The sequence below is a fragment of the Hyla sarda genome, unplaced genomic scaffold (assembly GCF_029499605.1).
Source record: "Hyla sarda isolate aHylSar1 unplaced genomic scaffold, aHylSar1.hap1 scaffold_189, whole genome shotgun sequence".
Classification (NCBI taxonomy): Eukaryota; Metazoa; Chordata; class Amphibia; order Anura; family Hylidae; genus Hyla; species Hyla sarda.
In genome coordinates this window covers 76,680-97,019 of record NW_026608543.1, presented here as the reverse complement: position 1 = coordinate 97,019, position 20,340 = coordinate 76,680, and the positions used below count along the sequence as shown (strand labels likewise).

At 44.5% G+C, this 20,340-nt stretch overlaps 7 non-coding genes across 7 annotated transcripts; all 7 read right to left on the bottom strand.

Moving 5' to 3' along the window:
* Window positions 1-1,341: 1,341 nt before the first annotated feature.
* Window positions 1,342-1,532, bottom strand: LOC130315948 (U2 spliceosomal RNA). The gene has a single exon (XR_008863360.1). It is a non-coding gene; the product is annotated as a U2 spliceosomal RNA (small nuclear RNA).
* Window positions 1,533-3,605: 2,073 nt separating this feature from the next.
* On the bottom strand, window positions 3,606-3,796 carry LOC130315947 (U2 spliceosomal RNA). Its single transcript, XR_008863359.1, has one exon. It is a non-coding gene; the product is annotated as a U2 spliceosomal RNA (small nuclear RNA).
* Window positions 3,797-5,890: 2,094 nt separating this feature from the next.
* LOC130315946 (U2 spliceosomal RNA) lies at window positions 5,891-6,081 on the bottom strand. The gene has a single exon (XR_008863358.1). It is a non-coding gene; the product is annotated as a U2 spliceosomal RNA (small nuclear RNA).
* A 2,093-nt stretch (window positions 6,082-8,174) lies between these two features.
* On the bottom strand, window positions 8,175-8,365 carry LOC130315945 (U2 spliceosomal RNA). Its single transcript, XR_008863357.1, has one exon. It is a non-coding gene; the product is annotated as a U2 spliceosomal RNA (small nuclear RNA).
* A 2,086-nt stretch (window positions 8,366-10,451) lies between these two features.
* Window positions 10,452-10,642, bottom strand: LOC130315944 (U2 spliceosomal RNA). The gene has a single exon (XR_008863356.1). It is a non-coding gene; the product is annotated as a U2 spliceosomal RNA (small nuclear RNA).
* Window positions 10,643-12,714: 2,072 nt separating this feature from the next.
* Window positions 12,715-12,905, bottom strand: LOC130315942 (U2 spliceosomal RNA). Its single transcript, XR_008863355.1, has one exon. It is a non-coding gene; the product is annotated as a U2 spliceosomal RNA (small nuclear RNA).
* A 2,088-nt stretch (window positions 12,906-14,993) lies between these two features.
* On the bottom strand, window positions 14,994-15,183 carry LOC130315906 (U2 spliceosomal RNA). The gene has a single exon (XR_008863329.1). It is a non-coding gene; the product is annotated as a U2 spliceosomal RNA (small nuclear RNA).
* Window positions 15,184-20,340: the final 5,157 nt, after the last annotated feature.

Here is a 20,340-nt window from a genome sequence, read left to right as displayed (position 1 = left end):
ACCTAGTGATGTCAGTGGTATTGAGTGACATCACAGCACAGTGCTAAGGCTCCTGGGCCTGGACACAGCAGCGGCTGCAATATCTCAACGGAGAATACGTTTATATATATGTGTGTGTGTGCGCGTATATATATATATATATATATATATATATATATATATATATATATTTCTCCGCCGAAATCACTTTTAAACCCATTTCCACCTTTTTTTCCCTTCTCTTCCTCTTACTTTTTTTTCACGTTTTTTTACGTTTTTCTCCTTTTCGCCTCTTTTCTGGGCGTATTATTCTTCTTTTTCTTCTTTTTTTTCGTCTAATGCATACCCCATCAGTGCAGCAATGCTTATTCAATACCGCCAGCAGATGGAGACACTGGGGGATAATTTTCTAAGGATTTATACTGATTTTTCCTGTCTGAATTTGTCGCACAGAAAGTTGCAGGCCAAATATGTGTGACATTTCTGCGACTTTAGCTTCTAGAGCATTTTTACAACATTATACATAGGTGCTGAATACATAAAAAGCGACTGTTCAGCGACAGACAAGTCGCATCGGCTGAAAGTAGGCCAGAATGTCAGTCCATGTTGGAGCAGGTTTAGATACAGTCTAAAGTATAGATCTCAAAGTCTGTGCACAGAATTTAGCAAGGGCCTCGCACCTTCTGATGCATCAGGTAGGTGCACAATAGCATAGCCTAACCCTCTGTACTTTGGTCTATATTGATGCGGGACATAGACAGCCAGCTGATGACCAATCCATTAGTGCAATGGATGGCTGGAAGCATTTGTCTTTGCCTTTGCAATACCACAGAAGCAATGCATGGTCAATGTACAGCAATGACACACCTGTGTGAACAGCCAGGAGACCCCCCCCCATGTTATGTTACATAGTTACATAGTTAGTACGGTCGAAAAAAGACATATGTCCATCAAGTTCAACCAGGGAATTAAGGGGTAGGGGTGTGGCGCGATATTGGGGAAGGGATGAGATTTTATATTTCTTCATAAGCATTAATCTTATTTTGTCAATTAGGAACATTCAGCACCCACCCGCTATCAAGGCAGCTGCCTATCATGTCATGCCCTACCTGCACAGGTGTGCTGGCTACTCAAATGATCCAATTAAGGAGGCCATTTAGTCAGCAGCAGCAGAAGTCCTGTGCCTGGACGCTCCAACAGCGGCCAGACACAAGCAGAAGCAGAAGCAGCAGAAGCAGCAGCAGCACCACCTTTTGTTTTTTGGCTGCAGCAGCAGCAGCAAGGCCCACAGGGCTGGCTAGCTGGCTAGCCAGCAAGCAGGTAGCAATGAAAGTAGGAATCTTTCTTTTTAACCCTGTAAGGGGGTGGTGCACTGTACCCGAAGATACTGCCATATCGGGTCAATGCATAGGGCGACGGAAGCAAGCTTCGAAATCGGCCCCCGTTCTCAAAAATCCATTTAATATATGGTCCCCAGATAGGGGACGTATCAGATATTAAACTGATAAGAACAGATACTACACTTGATCTTAGCCAAAAGGCCGAGAAGCGATAACCGTGAAAGGGGCGGGCCCAACAAGGTCCCCTTCATGGGCACTATCACTGCTTGCTGTCAGGGAGGCTGCCAGACAATTTTCCATGCACACTCTGGGCTGGGGGGCAGTCAACCACCAGTACACACAGCAGAACCTAAACCCATACCATTATTGCTAAGCAGCAAGACAGGGGCCCATTGCACTCCCACGGGGCCTTTTTAAATGCAATCCATAACCCGGATTTGCCAGGAACCCTTCTTACTCCTCCTACTTGCATGTGACACTGGGCTTAGGATCTGCATAGGAAACACACACACAAGCACACACCTACCTTTGTTGCCTGCAGATGCCTCCTTGGCTGTCCCCAAACGGTATCAAACCAACACCCACGGGAAGCTGTAAGCATAGAGGACATGCCTGCACCCCATTGGACTTACCTGTGTGGGTTAAATCCGGGTTATTTGACAACCTATGGCGGTGATGGTTCTGCTCAGGCAGAGCAGTGCTGATGCTCCTCATAAAGCTGTCGCTGCTGTGAAGGTTCTAGGTGACATCACAAATCCCTATGGTTACATACACAACAAAGCTGGGTTGTTGTTGTTTACACTCTGCAAGGCCTGTGGAAGTGAGTGACATCATAGCACTGTAGTTCTGAGGGTTCTAGATGGATGCAACAATCTCCTGTTGCTTCTATGAAGGCCATAATAGACGACATCACCAAACAGCTCCATAGTCACATACACAGCAAAGGAGAGATGTTGTTTACACCTAGTGATGTCAGTGGTATTGAGTGACATCACAGCACAGTGCTAAGGCTCCTGGGCCTGGACACAGCAGCGGCTGCAATATCTCAACGGAGAATACGTTTATATATATGTGTGTGTGTGCGCGTATATATATATATATATATATATATATATATATATATATATATATTTCTCCGCCGAAATCACTTTTAAACCCATTTCCACCTTTTTTTCCCTTCTCTTCCTCTTACTTTTTTTTCACGTTTTTTTACGTTTTTCTCCTTTTCGCCTCTTTTCTGGGCGTATTATTCTTCTTTTTCTTCTTTTTTTTCGTCTAATGCATACCCCATCAGTGCAGCAATGCTTATTCAATACCGCCAGCAGATGGAGACACTGGGGGATAATTTTCTAAGGATTTATACTGATTTTTCCTGTCTGAATTTGTCGCACAGAAAGTTGCAGGCCAAATATGTGTGACATTTCTGCGACTTTAGCTTCTAGAGCATTTTTACAACATTATACATAGGTGCTGAATACATAAAAAGCGACTGTTCAGCGACAGACAAGTCGCATCGGCTGAAAGTAGGCCAGAATGTCAGTCCATGTTGGAGCAGGTTTAGATACAGTCTAAAGTATAGATCTCAAAGTCTGTGCACAGAATTTAGCAAGGGCCTCGCACCTTCTGATGCATCAGGTAGGTGCACAATAGCATAGCCTAACCCTCTGTACTTTGGTCTATATTGATGCGGGACATAGACAGCCAGCTGATGACCAATCCATTAGTGCAATGGATGGCTGGAAGCATTTGTCTTTGCCTTTGCAATACCACAGAAGCAATGCATGGTCAATGTACAGCAATGACACACCTGTGTGAACAGCCAGGAGACCCCCCCCATGTTATGTTACATAGTTACATAGTTAGTACGGTCGAAAAAAGACATATGTCCATCAAGTTCAACCAGGGAATTAAGGGGTAGGGGTGTGGCGCGATATTGGGGAAGGGATGAGATTTTATATTTCTTCATAAGCATTAATCTTATTTTGTCAATTAGGAACATTCAGCACCCACCCGCTATCAAGGCAGCTGCCTATCATGTCATGCCCTACCTGCACAGGTGTGCTGGCTACTCAAATGATCCAATTAAGGAGGCCATTTAGTCAGCAGCAGCAGAAGTCCTGTGCCTGGACGCTCCAACAGCGGCCAGACACAAGCAGAAGCAGCAGCAGCACCACCTTTTGTTTTTTGGCTGCAGCAGCAGCAGCAAGGCCCACAGGGCTGGCTAGCTGGCTAGCCAGCAAGCAGGTAGCAATGAAAGTAGGAATCTTTCTTTTTAACCCTGTAAGGGGGTGGTGCACTGTACCCGAAGATACTGCCATATCGGGTCAATGCATAGGGCGACGGAAGCAAGCTTCGAAATCGGCCCCCGTTCTCAAAAATCCATTTAATATATGGTCCCCAGATAGGGGACGTATCAGATATTAAACTGATAAGAACAGATACTACACTTGATCTTAGCCAAAAGGCCGAGAAGCGATAACCGTGAAAGGGGCGGGCCCAACAAGGTCCCCTTCATGGGCACTATCACTGCTTGCTGTCAGGGAGGCTGCCAGACAATTTTCCATGCACACTCTGGGCTGGGGGGCAGTCAACCACCAGTACACACAGCAGAACCTAAACCCATACCATTATTGCTAAGCAGCAAGACAGGGGCCCATTGCACTCCCACGGGGCCTTTTTAAATGCAATCCATAACCCGGATTTGCCAGGAACCCTTCTTACTCCTCCTACTTGCATGTGACACTGGGCTTAGGATCTGCATAGGAAACACACACACAAGCACACACCTACCTTTGTTGCCTGCAGATGCCTCCTTGGCTGTCCCCAAACGGTATCAAACCAACACCCACGGGAAGCTGTAAGCATAGAGGACATGCCTGCACCCCATTGGACTTACCTGTGTGGGTTAAATCCGGGTTATTTGACAACCTATGGCGGTGATGGTTCTGCTCAGGCAGAGCAGTGCTGATGCTCCTCATAAAGCTGTCGCTGCTGTGAAGGTTCTAGGTGACATCACAAATCCCTATGGTTACATACACAACAAAGCTGGGTTGTTGTTGTTTACACTCTGCAAGGCCTGTGGAAGTGAGTGACATCATAGCACTGTAGTTCTGAGGGTTCTAGATGGATGCAACAATCTCCTGTTGCTTCTATGAAGGCCATAATAGACGACATCACCAAACAGCTCCATAGTCACATACACAGCAAAGGAGAGATGTTGTTTACACCTAGTGATGTCAGTGGTATTGAGTGACATCACAGCACAGTGCTAAGGCTCCTGGGCCTGGACACAGCAGCGGCTGCAATATCTCAACGGAGAATACGTTTATATATATGTGTGTGTGTGCGCGTATATATATATATATATATATATATATATATATATATATATATATATATATTTCTCCGCCGAAATCACTTTTAAACCCATTTCCACCTTTTTTTCCCTTCTCTTCCTCTTACTTTTTTTTCACGTTTTTTTACGTTTTTCTCCTTTTCGCCTCTTTTCTGGGCGTATTATTCTTCTTTTTCTTCTTTTTTTTCGTCTAATGCATACCCCATCAGTGCAGCAATGCTTATTCAATACCGCCAGCAGATGGAGACACTGGGGGATAATTTTCTAAGGATTTATACTGATTTTTCCTGTCTGAATTTGTCGCACAGAAAGTTGCAGGCCAAATATGTGTGACATTTCTGCGACTTTAGCTTCTAGAGCATTTTTACAACATTATACATAGGTGCTGAATACATAAAAAGCGACTGTTCAGCGACAGACAAGTCGCATCGGCTGAAAGTAGGCCAGAATGTCAGTCCATGTTGGAGCAGGTTTAGATACAGTCTAAAGTATAGATCTCAAAGTCTGTGCACAGAATTTAGCAAGGGCCTCGCACCTTCTGATGCATCAGGTAGGTGCACAATAGCATAGCCTAACCCTCTGTACTTTGGTCTATATTGATGCGGGACATAGACAGCCAGCTGATGACCAATCCATTAGTGCAATGGATGGCTGGAAGCATTTGTCTTTGCCTTTGCAATACCACAGAAGCAATGCATGGTCAATGTACAGCAATGACACACCTGTGTGAACAGCCAGGAGACCCCCCCCATGTTATGTTACATAGTTACATAGTTAGTACGGTCGAAAAAAGACATATGTCCATCAAGTTCAACCAGGGAATTAAGGGGTAGGGGTGTGGCGCGATATTGGGGAAGGGATGAGATTTTATATTTCTTCATAAGCATTAATCTTATTTTGTCAATTAGGAACATTCAGCACCCACCCGCTATCAAGGCAGCTGCCTATCATGTCATGCCCTACCTGCACAGGTGTGCTGGCTACTCAAATGATCCAATTAAGGAGGCCATTTAGTCAGCAGCAGCAGAAGTCCTGTGCCTGGACGCTCCAACAGCGGCCAGACACAAGCAGAAGCAGAAGCAGCAGAAGCAGCAGCAGCACCACCTTTTGTTTTTTGGCTGCAGCAGCAGCAGCAAGGCCCACAGGGCTGGCTAGCTGGCTAGCCAGCAAGCAGGTAGCAATGAAAGTAGGAATCTTTCTTTTTAACCCTGTAAGGGGGTGGTGCACTGTACCCGAAGATACTGCCATATCGGGTCAATGCATAGGGCGACGGAAGCAAGCTTCGAAATCGGCCCCCGTTCTCAAAAATCCATTTAATATATGGTCCCCAGATAGGGGACGTATCAGATATTAAACTGATAAGAACAGATACTACACTTGATCTTAGCCAAAAGGCCGAGAAGCGATAACCGTGAAAGGGGCGGGCCCAACAAGGTCCCCTTCATGGGCACTATCACTGCTTGCTGTCAGGGAGGCTGCCAGACAATTTTCCATGCACACTCTGGGCTGGGGGGCAGTCAACCACCAGTACACACAGCAGAACCTAAACCCATACCATTATTGCTAAGCAGCAAGACAGGGGCCCATTGCACTCCCACGGGGCCTTTTTAAATGCAATCCATAACCCGGATTTGCCAGGAACCCTTCTTACTCCTCCTACTTGCATGTGACACTGGGCTTAGGATCTGCATAGGAAACACACACACAAGCACACACCTACCTTTGTTGCCTGCAGATGCCTCCTTGGCTGTCCCCAAACGGTATCAAACCAACACCCACGGGAAGCTGTAAGCATAGAGGACATGCCTGCACCCCATTGGACTTACCTGTGTGCGTTAAATCCGGGTTATTTGACAACCTATGGCGGTGATGGTTCTGCTCAGGCAGAGCAGTGCTGATGCTCCTCATAAAGCTGTCGCTGCTGTGAAGGTTCTAGGTGACATCACAAATCCCTATGGTTACATACACAACAAAGCTGGGTTGTTGTTGTTTACACTCTGCAAGGCCTGTGGAAGTGAGTGACATCATAGCACTGTAGTTCTGAGGGTTCTAGATGGATGCAACAATCTCCTGTTGCTTCTATGAAGGCCATAATAGACGACATCACCAAACAGCTCCATAGTCACATACACAGCAAAGGAGAGATGTTGTTTACACCTAGTGATGTCAGTGGTATTGAGTGACATCACAGCACAGTGCTAAGGCTCCTGGGCCTGGACACAGCAGCGGCTGCAATATCTCAACGGAGAATACGTTATATATATGTGTGTGTGTGCGCGTATATATATATATATATATATATATATATATATATATATATATATATATATATCTCCGCCGAAATCACTTTTAAACCCATTTCCACCTTTTTTTCCCTTCTCTTCCTCTTACTTTTTTTTCACGTTTTTTTACGTTTTTCTCCTTTTCGCCTCTTTTCTGGGCGTATTATTCTTCTTTTTCTTCTTTTTTTTCGTCTAATGCATACCCCATCAGTGCAGCAATGCTTATTCAATACCGCCAGCAGATGGAGACACTGGGGGATAATTTTCTAAGGATTTATACTGATTTTTCCTGTCTGAATTTGTCGCACAGAAAGTTGCAGGCCAAATATGTGTGACATTTCTGCGACTTTAGCTTCTAGAGCATTTTTACAACATTATACATAGGTGCTGAATACATAAAAAGCGACTGTTCAGCGACAGACAAGTCGCATCGGCTGAAAGTAGGCCAGAATGTCAGTCCATGTTGGAGCAGGTTTAGATACAGTCTAAAGTATAGATCTCAAAGTCTGTGCACAGAATTTAGCAAGGGCCTCGCACCTTCTGATGCATCAGGTAGGTGCACAATAGCATAGCCTAACCCTCTGTACTTTGGTCTATATTGATGCGGGACATAGACAGCCAGCTGATGACCAATCCATTAGTGCAATGGATGGCTGGAAGCATTTGTCTTTGCCTTTGCAATACCACAGAAGCAATGCATGGTCAATGTACAGCAATGACACACCTGTGTGAACAGCCAGGAGACCCCCCCCATGTTATGTTACATAGTTACATAGTTAGTACGGTCGAAAAAAGACATATGTCCATCAAGTTCAACCAGGGAATTAAGGGGTAGGGGTGTGGCGCGATATTGGGGAAGGGATGAGATTTTATATTTCTTCATAAGCATTAATCTTATTTTGTCAATTAGGAACATTCAGCACCCACCCGCTATCAAGGCAGCTGCCTATCATGTCATGCCCTACCTGCACAGGTGTGCTGGCTACTCAAATGATCCAATTAAGGAGGCCATTTAGTCAGCAGCAGCAGAAGTCCTGTGCCTGGACGCTCCAACAGCGGCCAGACACAAGCAGAAGCAGAAGCAGCAGAAGCAGCAGCAGCACCACCTTTTGTTTTTTGGCTGCAGCAGCAGCAGCAAGGCCCACAGGGCTGGCTAGCTGGCTAGCCAGCAAGCAGGTAGCAATGAAAGTAGGAATCTTTCTTTTTAACCCTGTAAGGGGGTGGTGCACTGTACCCGAAGATACTGCCATATCGGGTCAATGCATAGGGCGACGGAAGCAAGCTTCGAAATCGGCCCCCGTTCTCAAAAATCCATTTAATATATGGTCCCCAGATAGGGGACGTATCAGATATTAAACTGATAAGAACAGATACTACACTTGATCTTAGCCAAAAGGCCGAGAAGCGATAACCGTGAAAGGGGCGGGCCCAACAAGGTCCCCTTCATGGGCACTATCACTGCTTGCTGTCAGGGAGGCTGCCAGACAATTTTCCATGCACACTCTGGGCTGGGGGGCAGTCAACCACCAGTACACACAGCAGAACCTAAACCCATACCATTATTGCTAAGCAGCAAGACAGGGGTCCATTGCACTCCCACGGGGCCTTTTTAAATGCAATCCATAACCCGGATTTGCCAGGAACCCTTCTTACTCCTCCTACTTGCATGTGACACTGGGCTTAGGATCTGCATAGGAAACACACACACAAGCACACACCTACCTTTGTTGCCTGCAGATGCCTCCTTGGCTGTCCCCAAACGGTATCAAACCAACACCCACGGGAAGCTGTAAGCATAGAGGACATGCCTGCACCCCATTGGACTTACCTGTGTGGGTTAAATCCGGGTTATTTGACAACCTATGGCGGTGATGGTTCTGCTCAGGCAGAGCAGTGCTGATGCTCCTCATAAAGCTGTCGCTGCTGTGAAGGTTCTAGGTGACATCACAAATCCCTATGGTTACATACACAACAAAGCTGGGTTGTTGTTGTTTACACTCTGCAAGGCCTGTGGAAGTGAGTGACATCATAGCACTGTAGTTCTGAGGGTTCTAGATGGATGCAACAATCTCCTGTTGCTTCTATGAAGGCCATAATAGACGACATCACCAAACAGCTCCATAGTCACATACACAGCAAAGGAGAGATGTTGTTTACACCTAGTGATGTCAGTGGTATTGAGTGACATCACAGCACAGTGCTAAGGCTCCTGGGCCTGGACACAGCAGCGGCTGCAATATCTCAACGGAGAATACGTTTATATATATGTGTGTGTGTGCGCGTATATATATATATATATATATATATATATATATATATATATATTTCTCCGCCGAAATCACTTTTAAACCCATTTCCACCTTTTTTTCCCTTCTCTTCCTCTTACTTTTTTTTCACGTTTTTTTACGTTTTTCTCCTTTTCGCCTCTTTTCTGGGCGTATTATTCTTCTTTTTCTTCTTTTTTTTCGTCTAATGCATACCCCATCAGTGCAGCAATGCTTATTCAATACCGCCAGCAGATGGAGACACTGGGGGATAATTTTCTAAGGATTTATACTGATTTTTCCTGTCTGAATTTGTCGCACAGAAAGTTGCAGGCCAAATATGTGTGACATTTCTGCGACTTTAGCTTCTAGAGCATTTTTACAACATTATACATAGGTGCTGAATACATAAAAAGCGACTGTTCAGCGACAGACAAGTCGCATCGGCTGAAAGTAGGCCAGAATGTCAGTCCATGTTGGAGCAGGTTTAGATACAGTCTAAAGTATAGATCTCAAAGTCTGTGCACAGAATTTAGCAAGGGCCTCGCACCTTCTGATGCATCAGGTAGGTGCACAATAGCATAGCCTAACCCTCTGTACTTTGGTCTATATTGATGCGGGACATAGACAGCCAGCTGATGACCAATCCATTAGTGCAATGGATGGCTGGAAGCATTTGTCTTTGCCTTTGCAATACCACAGAAGCAATGCATGGTCAATGTACAGCAATGACACACCTGTGTGAACAGCCAGGAGACCCCCCCCATGTTATGTTACATAGTTACATAGTTAGTACGGTCGAAAAAAGACATATGTCCATCAAGTTCAACCAGGGAATTAAGGGGTAGGGGTGTGGCGCGATATTGGGGAAGGGATGAGATTTTATATTTCTTCATAAGCATTAATCTTATTTTGTCAATTAGGAACATTCAGCACCCACCCGCTATCAAGGCAGCTGCCTATCATGTCATGCCCTACCTGCACAGGTGTGCTGGCTACTCAAATGATCCAATTAAGGAGGCCATTTAGTCAGCAGCAGCAGAAGTCCTGTGCCTGGACGCTCCAACAGCGGCCAGACACAAGCAGAAGCAGAAGCAGCAGAAGCAGCAGCAGCACCACCTTTTGTTTTTTGGCTGCAGCAGCAGCAGCAAGGCCCACAGGGCTGGCTAGCTGGCTAGCCAGCAAGCAGGTAGCAATGAAAGTAGGAATCTTTCTTTTTAACCCTGTAAGGGGGTGGTGCACTGTACCCGAAGATACTGCCATATCGGGTCAATGCATAGGGCGACGGAAGCAAGCTTCGAAATCGGCCCCCGTTCTCAAAAATCCATTTAATATATGGTCCCCAGATAGGGGACGTATCAGATATTAAACTGATAAGAACAGATACTACACTTGATCTTAGCCAAAAGGCCGAGAAGCGATAACCGTGAAAGGGGCGGGCCCAACAAGGTCCCCTTCATGGGCACTATCACTGCTTGCTGTCAGGGAGGCTGCCAGACAATTTTCCATGCACACTCTGGGCTGGGGGGCAGTCAACCACCAGTACACACAGCAGAACCTAAACCCATACCATTATTGCTAAGCAGCAAGACAGGGGCCCATTGCACTCCCACGGGGCCTTTTTAAATGCAATCCATAACCCGGATTTTCCAGGAACCCTTCTTACTCCTCCTACTTGCATGTGACACTGGGCTTAGGATCTGCATAGGAAACACACACACAAGCACACACCTACCTTTGTTGCCTGCAGATGCCTCCTTGGCTGTCCCCAAACGGTATCAAACCAACACCCACGGGAAGCTGTAAGCATAGAGGACATGCCTGCACCCCATTGGACTTACCTGTGTGGGTTAAATCCGGGTTATTTGACAACCTATGGCGGTGATGGTTCTGCTCAGGCAGAGCAGTGCTGATGCTCCTCATAAAGCTGTCGCTGCTGTGAAGGTTCTAGGTGACATCACAAATCCCTATGGTTACATACACAACAAAGCTGGGTTGTTGTTGTTTACACTCTGCAAGGCCTGTGGAAGTGAGTGACATCATAGCACTGTAGTTCTGAGGGTTCTAGATGGATGCAACAATCTCCTGTTGCTTCTATGAAGGCCATAATAGACGACATCACCAAACAGCTCCATAGTCACATACACAGCAAAGGAGAGATGTTGTTTACACCTAGTGATGTCAGTGGTATTGAGTGACATCACAGCACAGTGCTAAGGCTCCTGGGCCTGGACACAGCAGCGGCTGCAATATCTCAACGGAGAATACGTTTATATATATGTGTGTGTGTGCGCGTATATATATATATATATATATATATATATATATATATTTCTCCGCCGAAATCACTTTTAAACCCATTTCCACCTTTTTTTCCCTTCTCTTCCTCTTACTTTTTTTTCACGTTTTTTTACGTTTTTCTCCTTTTCGCCTCTTTTCTGGGCGTATTATTCTTCTTTTTCTTCTTTTTTTTCGTCTAATGCATACCCCATCAGTGCAGCAATGCTTATTCAATACCGCCAGCAGATGGAGACACTGGGGGATAATTTTCTAAGGATTTATACTGATTTTTCCTGTCTGAATTTGTCGCACAGAAAGTTGCAGGCCAAATATGTGTGACATTTCTGCGACTTTAGCTTCTAGAGCATTTTTACAACATTATACATAGGTGCTGAATACATAAAAAGCGACTGTTCAGCGACAGACAAGTCGCATCGGCTGAAAGTAGGCCAGAATGTCAGTCCATGTTGGAGCAGGTTTAGATACAGTCTAAAGTATAGATCTCAAAGTCTGTGCACAGAATTTAGCAAGGGCCTCGCACCTTCTGATGCATCAGGTAGGTGCACAATAGCATAGCCTAACCCTCTGTACTTTGGTCTATATTGATGCGGGACATAGACAGCCAGCTGATGACCAATCCATTAGTGCAATGGATGGCTGGAAGCATTTGTCTTTGCCTTTGCAATACCACAGAAGCAATGCATGGTCAATGTACAGCAATGACACACCTGTGTGAACAGCCAGGAGACCCCCCCCATGTTATGTTACATAGTTACATAGTTAGTACGGTCGAAAAAAGACATATGTCCATCAAGTTCAACCAGGGAATTAAGGGGTAGGGGTGTGGCGCGATATTGGGGAAGGGATGAGATTTTATATTTCTTCATAAGCATTAATCTTATTTTGTCAATTAGGAACATTCAGCACCCACCCGCTATCAAGGCAGCTGCCTATCATGTCATGCCCTACCTGCACAGGTGTGCTGGCTACTCAAATGATCCAATTAAGGAGGCCATTTAGTCAGCAGCAGCAGAAGTCCTGTGCCTGGACGTTCCAACAGCGGCCAGACACAAGCAGAAGCAGAAGCAGCAGAAGCAGCAGCAGCACCACCTTTTGTTTTTTGGCTGCAGCAGCAGCAGCAAGGCCCACAGGGCTGGCTAGCTGGCAAGCAGGTAGCAATGAAAGTAGGAATCTTTCTTTTTAACCCTGTAAGGGGGTGGTGCACTGTACCCGAAGATACTGCCATATCGGGTCAATGCATAGGGCGACGGAAGCAAGCTTCGAAATCGGCCCCCGTTCTCAAAAATCCATTTAATATATGGTCCCCAGATAGGGGACGTATCAGATATTAAACTGATAAGAACAGATACTACACTTGATCTTAGCCAAAAGGCCGAGAAGCGATAACCGTGAAAGGGGCGGGCCCAACAAGGTCCCCTTCATGGGCACTATCACTGCTTGCTGTCAGGGAGGCTGCCAGACAATTTTCCATGCACACTCTGGGCTGGGGGGCAGTCAACCACCAGTACACACAGCAGAACCTAAACCCATACCATTATTGCTAAGCAGCAAGACAGGGGCCCATTGCACTCCCACGGGGCCTTTTTAAATGCAATCCATAACCCGGATTTGCCAGGAACCCTTCTTACTCCTCCTACTTGCATGTGACACTGGGCTTAGGATCTGCATAGGAAACACACACACAAGCACACACCTACCTTTGTTGCCTGCAGATGCCTCCTTGGCTGTCCCCAAACGGTATCAAACCAACACCCACGGGAAGCTGTAAGCATAGAGGACATGCCTGCACCCCATTGGACTTACCTGTGTGGGTTAAATCCGGGTTATTTGACAACCTATGGCGGTGATGGTTCTGCTCAGGCAGAGCAGTGCTGATGCTCCTCATAAAGCTGTCGCTGCTGTGAAGGTTCTAGGTGACATCACAAATCCCTATGGTTACATACACAACAAAGCTGGGTTGTTGTTGTTTACACTCTGCAAGGCCTGTGGAAGTGAGTGACATCATAGCACTGTAGTTCTGAGGGTTCTAGATGGATGCAACAATCTCCTGTTGCTTCTATGAAGGCCATAATAGACGACATCACCAAACAGCTCCATAGTCACATACACAGCAAAGGAGAGATGTTGTTTACACCTAGTGATGTCAGTGGTATTGAGTGACATCACAGCACAGTGCTAAGGCTCCTGGGCCTGGACACAGCAGCGGCTGCAATATCTCAACGGAGAATACGTTTATATATATGTGTGTGTGTGCGCGTATATATATATATATATATATATATATATATATATATATATATATTTCTCCGCCGAAATCACTTTTAAACCCATTTCCACCTTTTTTTCCCTTCTCTTCCTCTTACTTTTTTTTCACGTTTTTTTACGTTTTTCTCCTTTTCGCCTCTTTTCTGGGCGTATTATTCTTCTTTTTCTTCTTTTTTTTTGTCTAATGCATACCCCATCAGTGCAGCAATGCTTATTCAATACCGCCAGCAGATGGAGACACTGGGGGATAATTTTCTAAGGATTTATACTGATTTTTCCTGTCTGAATTTGTCGCACAGAAAGTTGCAGGCCAAATATGTGTGACATTTCTGCGACTTTAGCTTCTAGAGCATTTTTACAACATTATACATAGGTGCTGAATACATAAAAAGCGACTGTTCAGCGACAGACAAGTCGCATCGGCTGAAAGTAGGCCAGAATGTCAGTCCATGTTGGAGCAGGTTTAGATACAGTCTAAAGTATAGATCTCAAAGTCTGTGCACAGAATTTAGCAAGGGCCTCGCACCTTCTGATGCATCAGGTAGGTGCACAATAGCATAGCCTAACCCTCTGTACTTTGGTCTATATTGATGCGGGACATAGACAGCCAGCTGATGACCAATCCATTAGTGCAATGGATGGCTGGAAGCATTTGTCTTTGCCTTTGCAATACCACAGAAGCAATGCATGGTCAATGTACAGCAATGACACACCTGTGTGAACAGCCAGGAGACCCCCCCCATGTTATGTTACATAGTTACATAGTTAGTACGGTCGAAAAAAGACATATGTCCATCAAGTTCAACCAGGGAATTAAGGGGTAGGGGTGTGGCGCGATATTGGGGAAGGGATGAGATTTTATATTTCTTCATAAGCATTAATCTTATTTTGTCAATTAGGAACATTCAGCACCCACCCGCTATCAAGGCAGCTGCCTATCATGTCATGCCCTACCTGCACAGGTGTGCTGGCTACTCAAATGATCCAATTAAGGAGGCCATTTAGTCAGCAGCAGCAGAAGTCCTGTGCCTGGACGCTCCAACAGCGGCCAGACACAAGCAGAAGCAGAAGCAGCAGAAGCAGCAGCAGCACCACCTTTTGTTTTTTGGCTGCAGCAGCAGCAGCAAGGCCCACAGGGCTGGCTAGCTGGCTAGCCAGCAAGCAGGTAGCAATGAAAGTAGGAATCTTTCTTTTTAACCCTGTAAGGGGGTGGTGCACTGTACCCGAAGATACTGCCATATCGGGTCAATGCATAGGGCGACGGAAGCAAGCTTCGAAATCGGCCCCCGTTCTCAAAAATCCATTTAATATATGGTCCCCAGATAGGGGACGTATCAGATATTAAACTGATAAGAACAGATTTTTTTTTTTTTAACTTGGCTACCCCTGAGGGGTATCTTTTTATTTAGAATTCATAACATTTTACAAAGTGCATTACGATTTATAAATATAATTTTTTTTCAATAAAAACAAATTTTGATAATAAAATCACATATAACAATAAAAGTTCACATAAATACAATCATAATACACTTAAAATGGGCACTTGGTGGCTTTACAAAAGGGCGTTCCATTCATTAAAATACCATTTTCTAGCTAATAAAGGATAATATTTCTTGTCTAATAAAAAGTACTGGTACATATCACTAAAACAAAGAGCTAAAACATCATTCACAGATAAAATCTCATGTTTAAAAAGTAAAATGTTTCTGGCATTCCATAGAGCTGCTTTAACACAGTTTATGATCTTCCATGCCATTGTCTCTTGAGTCCGTATTGGGCATTCCAGACATCCATAAAAAACAGCTGCAGAGTTTAAGTCCTTTATTTCTGTTATCTTCTTCACCAGAGGGAGTATTTTAGTCCATATCCTTTTTGCATAAAAACAAGTCCAGAAAAGGTGGTACACGGTCTCGGGTTCCTGGCAGCCCTCCCTCGGGCATACTGCAGTGTTGGCCATCCTTCTTCGGTGCTGGAATGCCCGGCATGGAAGACACTCGTGTATGCAGCTCCAGGCCAGATCTTTCTGTGAATTAAAAAGATAAATCATATTTGCCATCTTCCATATTTTCCTGCATTTCTCTTCATTAAAATTATTCACAGGGGTAATAAAACCACTTTCTTTAATATATTTTAACATTTTTTTGCTATTAGTTACTTCATTAATACTTTTTCCGTTAAAGTTGTACAAGTTGAAAATTTTCTCTAAAATCTTGTATTGTTGGGGAAGATTAAAAGCATAAGGACAGCTTAAAACAGTTTTAAACCACCCATTCCTCCTCATAAAAAAACCTGTATTAAAACGGATAAAATATGACCAGTAACTATCCTTAAAAAGTGTGCTAACACACATGCTAAAAAACTTGGTAAAAAGGAACGCCCTGATGTCGGGGAAGTCCTTTCCACCCATACCTTTTGGCATCATGACGATCTCTCTTCTCAATTTTTCACTCTTGGAGCTCCATAAAAAGGTAAAACATGCTTTAATAATTTTATTTAAAATCATTTCGGGGGGTGGAAAGACCATGCCAAGATACAATAAAATGGGTAAAATCACCATCTTTGTAACTAAAACCTTCCCCTCCATCGTTAGCTTTCTCATGTTCCACATACAAATTTTTGTGTTTATTTTTTGAGCCACCAAGTCCCAGCTATTAAAACCATTGTTTGACTCACTGAAGGAGACCCCTAAAATCTGCACAGACTCAGACACAGGAATGGGTAAATCCCTTAAAAACAGTCCTCCTATATTTAAAACACTGCTTTTATTAAAATTTACCTTAAAACCGGAGGCACAACAAAAAAATTCAATTTGCTTTAGGGCTTTTTGAAGCGATGGGGTGTCCCTTCCGAGCACTGCCACATCGTCCATGTACCCCACTACTTTAGCCTCTAGTCCCCCTCCTCCCGGCAGGGGGACCCCTCTTATTTGCTTATCTCTCCTCAAGGTGCATAGTAGAGGCTCAAGCGCACATATGAAAAGTAGTGGGGACAAAGGACACCCCTGCTTCACTCCGGAATTTAAAATCACATCCTGTGTCTTAAAACCGTTAACTAAAATCTTGCTTGTGCAGTTTTTATAAAAGGCCTTAAGAGACAATAAAAAGCCTTCAGGTATACCCATTTTCTCTAAAACCTTAAAAAGATAAAAATGTGACACTCTGTCAAAAGCCTTCTCGAAGTCTAAGGATAAAATGGCTAGTTTTCCGTTTCTAGACTTTGTGTCACTAATCACATCTTTTAAAAGGTTAAGATTTTCCCATATGCTCCTCCCAGGCACCCCACAGACCTGATTTGAATGGATTATTTTCTCTATTACACTTTTTAATCTATTTGCGCACAGTTTTGCCATCACTTTGTAGTCACAGTTGAGGAGGGTGATTGGTCTCCAGTTCTTTAGATCTGACCGGTCTCCCTTTTTGAACAGCAGGGAGACATCACCCTTCCTCCATGAACCTGGGAGGGCTTTTGTTTTAAATACTTCTGTAAAAAGGGAAAAAAGGTCATCTTTTAAAACACCATAAAAAATGACATAAAACTCAATGGGTATACCGTCAGGACCAGGCACCTTACCGGATTTAAAACTCCTGATCGTCTCTAAAACCTCCTGTTCCGAGATCTCCCTCTGTAAAAGAGACTGGGACACAGGGTCTAAAACATTGGTAATCTCCTTCAATGAGTCATTCATAAAATCAATATCAATATTTTTTGTATTAAAAAGATCCGCATAAAATGAATGTACCCTTTTTAAAATACCCTGTACATCTTTTTCTCCTTGTATATTATCAATGAAAACCTTTTTATCCGTTACTTTCTTAAAAAAGTACCTGGAGCAGGTCTCGTTCTCTTCAAGGTGCTTTATTTTGGATCTGAAAATTATCTCTTTTCCCTTCTGCTCCAGGCACTGTTTTATTTCTTTTTTTAAGTCAGTAATTTCTCTATAAACCTCTATACCATTGTCTCTGAATTTGTACAGGGTTTGCAGACGGGTATTTAGAAGGGAGTAAAACTCACGCTTCTCTTTAGCTCTAGAGATCCCTACTCTAATAAAAAACTCTTTTATTTTTATTTTCATTTTCTCCCACCATATACTGATGGGAGTGTTAGGATCTCTTACCCGTCTGCAGTCCTTGTAGAAGTTGATAAAATCGGATAAAACCTGCGGATCTTCTAAAAGGGATACATTCATCTTCCAGGCATTCCTCCCAGTCTTTTTTCTAAAATCACTCTTCACCTTAAAAGATAAAAGTTTGTGATCAGAAAAAACATTGGTTAAAACATCACACTTAAAAGGCAGTACTTGATAAGAACAGAAGATAAAATCGATCCTGGAGCTGCAGTTTGCGTTGCTCCAGGTCACACCGTCTCTTTCTGGTAAAATACTATTGCATTTCTTAAAAACATCAGTAAGTCTAAAATCAATAATCATATTTTTTAACATAGAAGATGTTTTATCATAGTTTCTACTTACTGAATTGGTAAAACGGTGCTCCCCCCTTAAAATACAATTAAAATCACCTGCTAAAATAAGAGGTTCAGAATCATTGATAAAAAGGGGTAAAATCTCTAACATCCGTGCTCTATCATTTTTATTGGGTGAACCATAAAAATTTAAAAACTGCCATTTAATACCATCAATAAAAGCTTTAACCAATAAAATTCTGCCTGGTAAAATCTCATGAATAAAATCAATAAAAGCATTTCCTTTAAAAAGTATGGCGACCCCTGCTGATCTGGATTCGTTAGATCCAGACCAGACTGATGGACCGTGTACCCAATCTTTTTTATACTTTTCATAATTTAAACTATGCGGGATGCCGCACTCCTGCAGGAAAACCACAGAAGCAGCAAAAATAGACAAGTAGTTAAAAAGGGCAACCCGTTTCGCTCGTGAACTTATACTTCTTACATTCATAGACAATCCGGACAACTCAGCCATTGGAGATGTAAAAAAAAGGGAGGCTCAGATAACAAAACTAAAAACCAGATTGCGCACTGGAGCTCTCGTTACCCCCCACCTCTGACTCTACCGTACACATAGAGGAAGCCGGAGAGGAACCACCATCGCTCGAGCAGCCCCCCTCTTCCAAGACCACAGGTGTATAGACGGAGTACATTGGTAAGAACAGCTTCTGGGCTCCATTCTCTTTTTCGGCGTCCACCTCTTGCCCCTCCATAGGGGTCGGGTGCGTACTTAGGTCCGTTTCCGGGACCTCGGAGATGGTCACCCCTGAAACCTCCTCCTGGCTGGGAGGAGGAGGGGTATCCACCACTGGGACCTGTGGAGGAGCTTCACTTGGAGCCCCCGTCACGACAGGAACTTCCATCTGCTCCTCCTGGACCACCTCCGAGTCCGGACGCCCTTTGGAGCCCCTTCGTCTTTTCACCTTTGCTACTCCGTCCGGGTTTTCACACTCAGGGGGACCCCGAGCAGGAGGACCTTCCGGGGTGGAATCGGGCACCTCTCGCTCTTCCACCTTCTCTGAGGTATCTGCCCGATCCCCTCTCGCATTTCTCTTCCCCGGCCTCCTCTCATTTGGGGTCCCCCTTTCCACCTGTGCCTCTTTCTCCTGGGGTTCTTTTGGGGGGGCCGTGGTCTCCATCTCACAGCTTACCTCTTCTTGTGGGGGGTGCTCCTCCTCTCTGGCTTTTCCCCAGGCTGGTCTCCGGACGTCTCTCTTGGGTTGCCCTTGCTGTTCTGTGGTTTTTTTTGGTCTGTGGGGACAGAAAGCATACATGTGACCAAAGTGACGGCAAAAATTACATCTCAAACCCTTATCACATTTTTCTGTTTCATGTTGCATGCTTCCACATTTCTTACAGGAACTTTCACAATTTTCCTTTATGTGCCCATAACGTTGGCACCTTCTGCAGAAGTTTGGCATTCCCGCAAAAAAGAGGTCGCCACACACATTGTTTAATTTAAAACGAGCAGGCGGTAATAGTATCCCCCCTGGGAGGGTGGGGTCTTTGTTGCACGTGACTTGATATCGCCATTTTGAGGTCCAGACACCACAGTCGTTCATGATTTTTCCTCTGAACTCCACCTTTTTAAAGTAGGCTGCCAGGAACCCATCGATCTCTCTCTGATTTACAAAAGGGGAGTACATCTTCACGACAATCAACTTGGTTTCATCTAGGACGTGCTCGACAATTTGGATACCCTTAAGCCTCGGATCATCTTGCTTTGGAATTTTCATTACTGCATCTAAGAATACGCCTTCCCCTATGAAAGTGCAGTCGTAGATCCTCCGCTTAGGGTAATCCTGGATGGCCAAAATCTCTCGCTTACGAACATTAAGAATCTTGTCGAGCACGTCCTCTATCACGAACCTCATGCCACGTGCATCCGCCGCATCACCTGTGAGAATGACCCGCACAGTGTGTTTAATCCGGGCATAAGCCGGTACCGAACCAGGATCTAGATCTTCATCCATGGTTCATTCGTGTTTTGGTCTGGTTCTCTCCGCTCCAACCAACCAGCCAATTCGCTCAAACCTCTCTCCACCCAAAGGCTTTGAGAGGCGATCGCAACCCGTTACCCTGGGACTAAG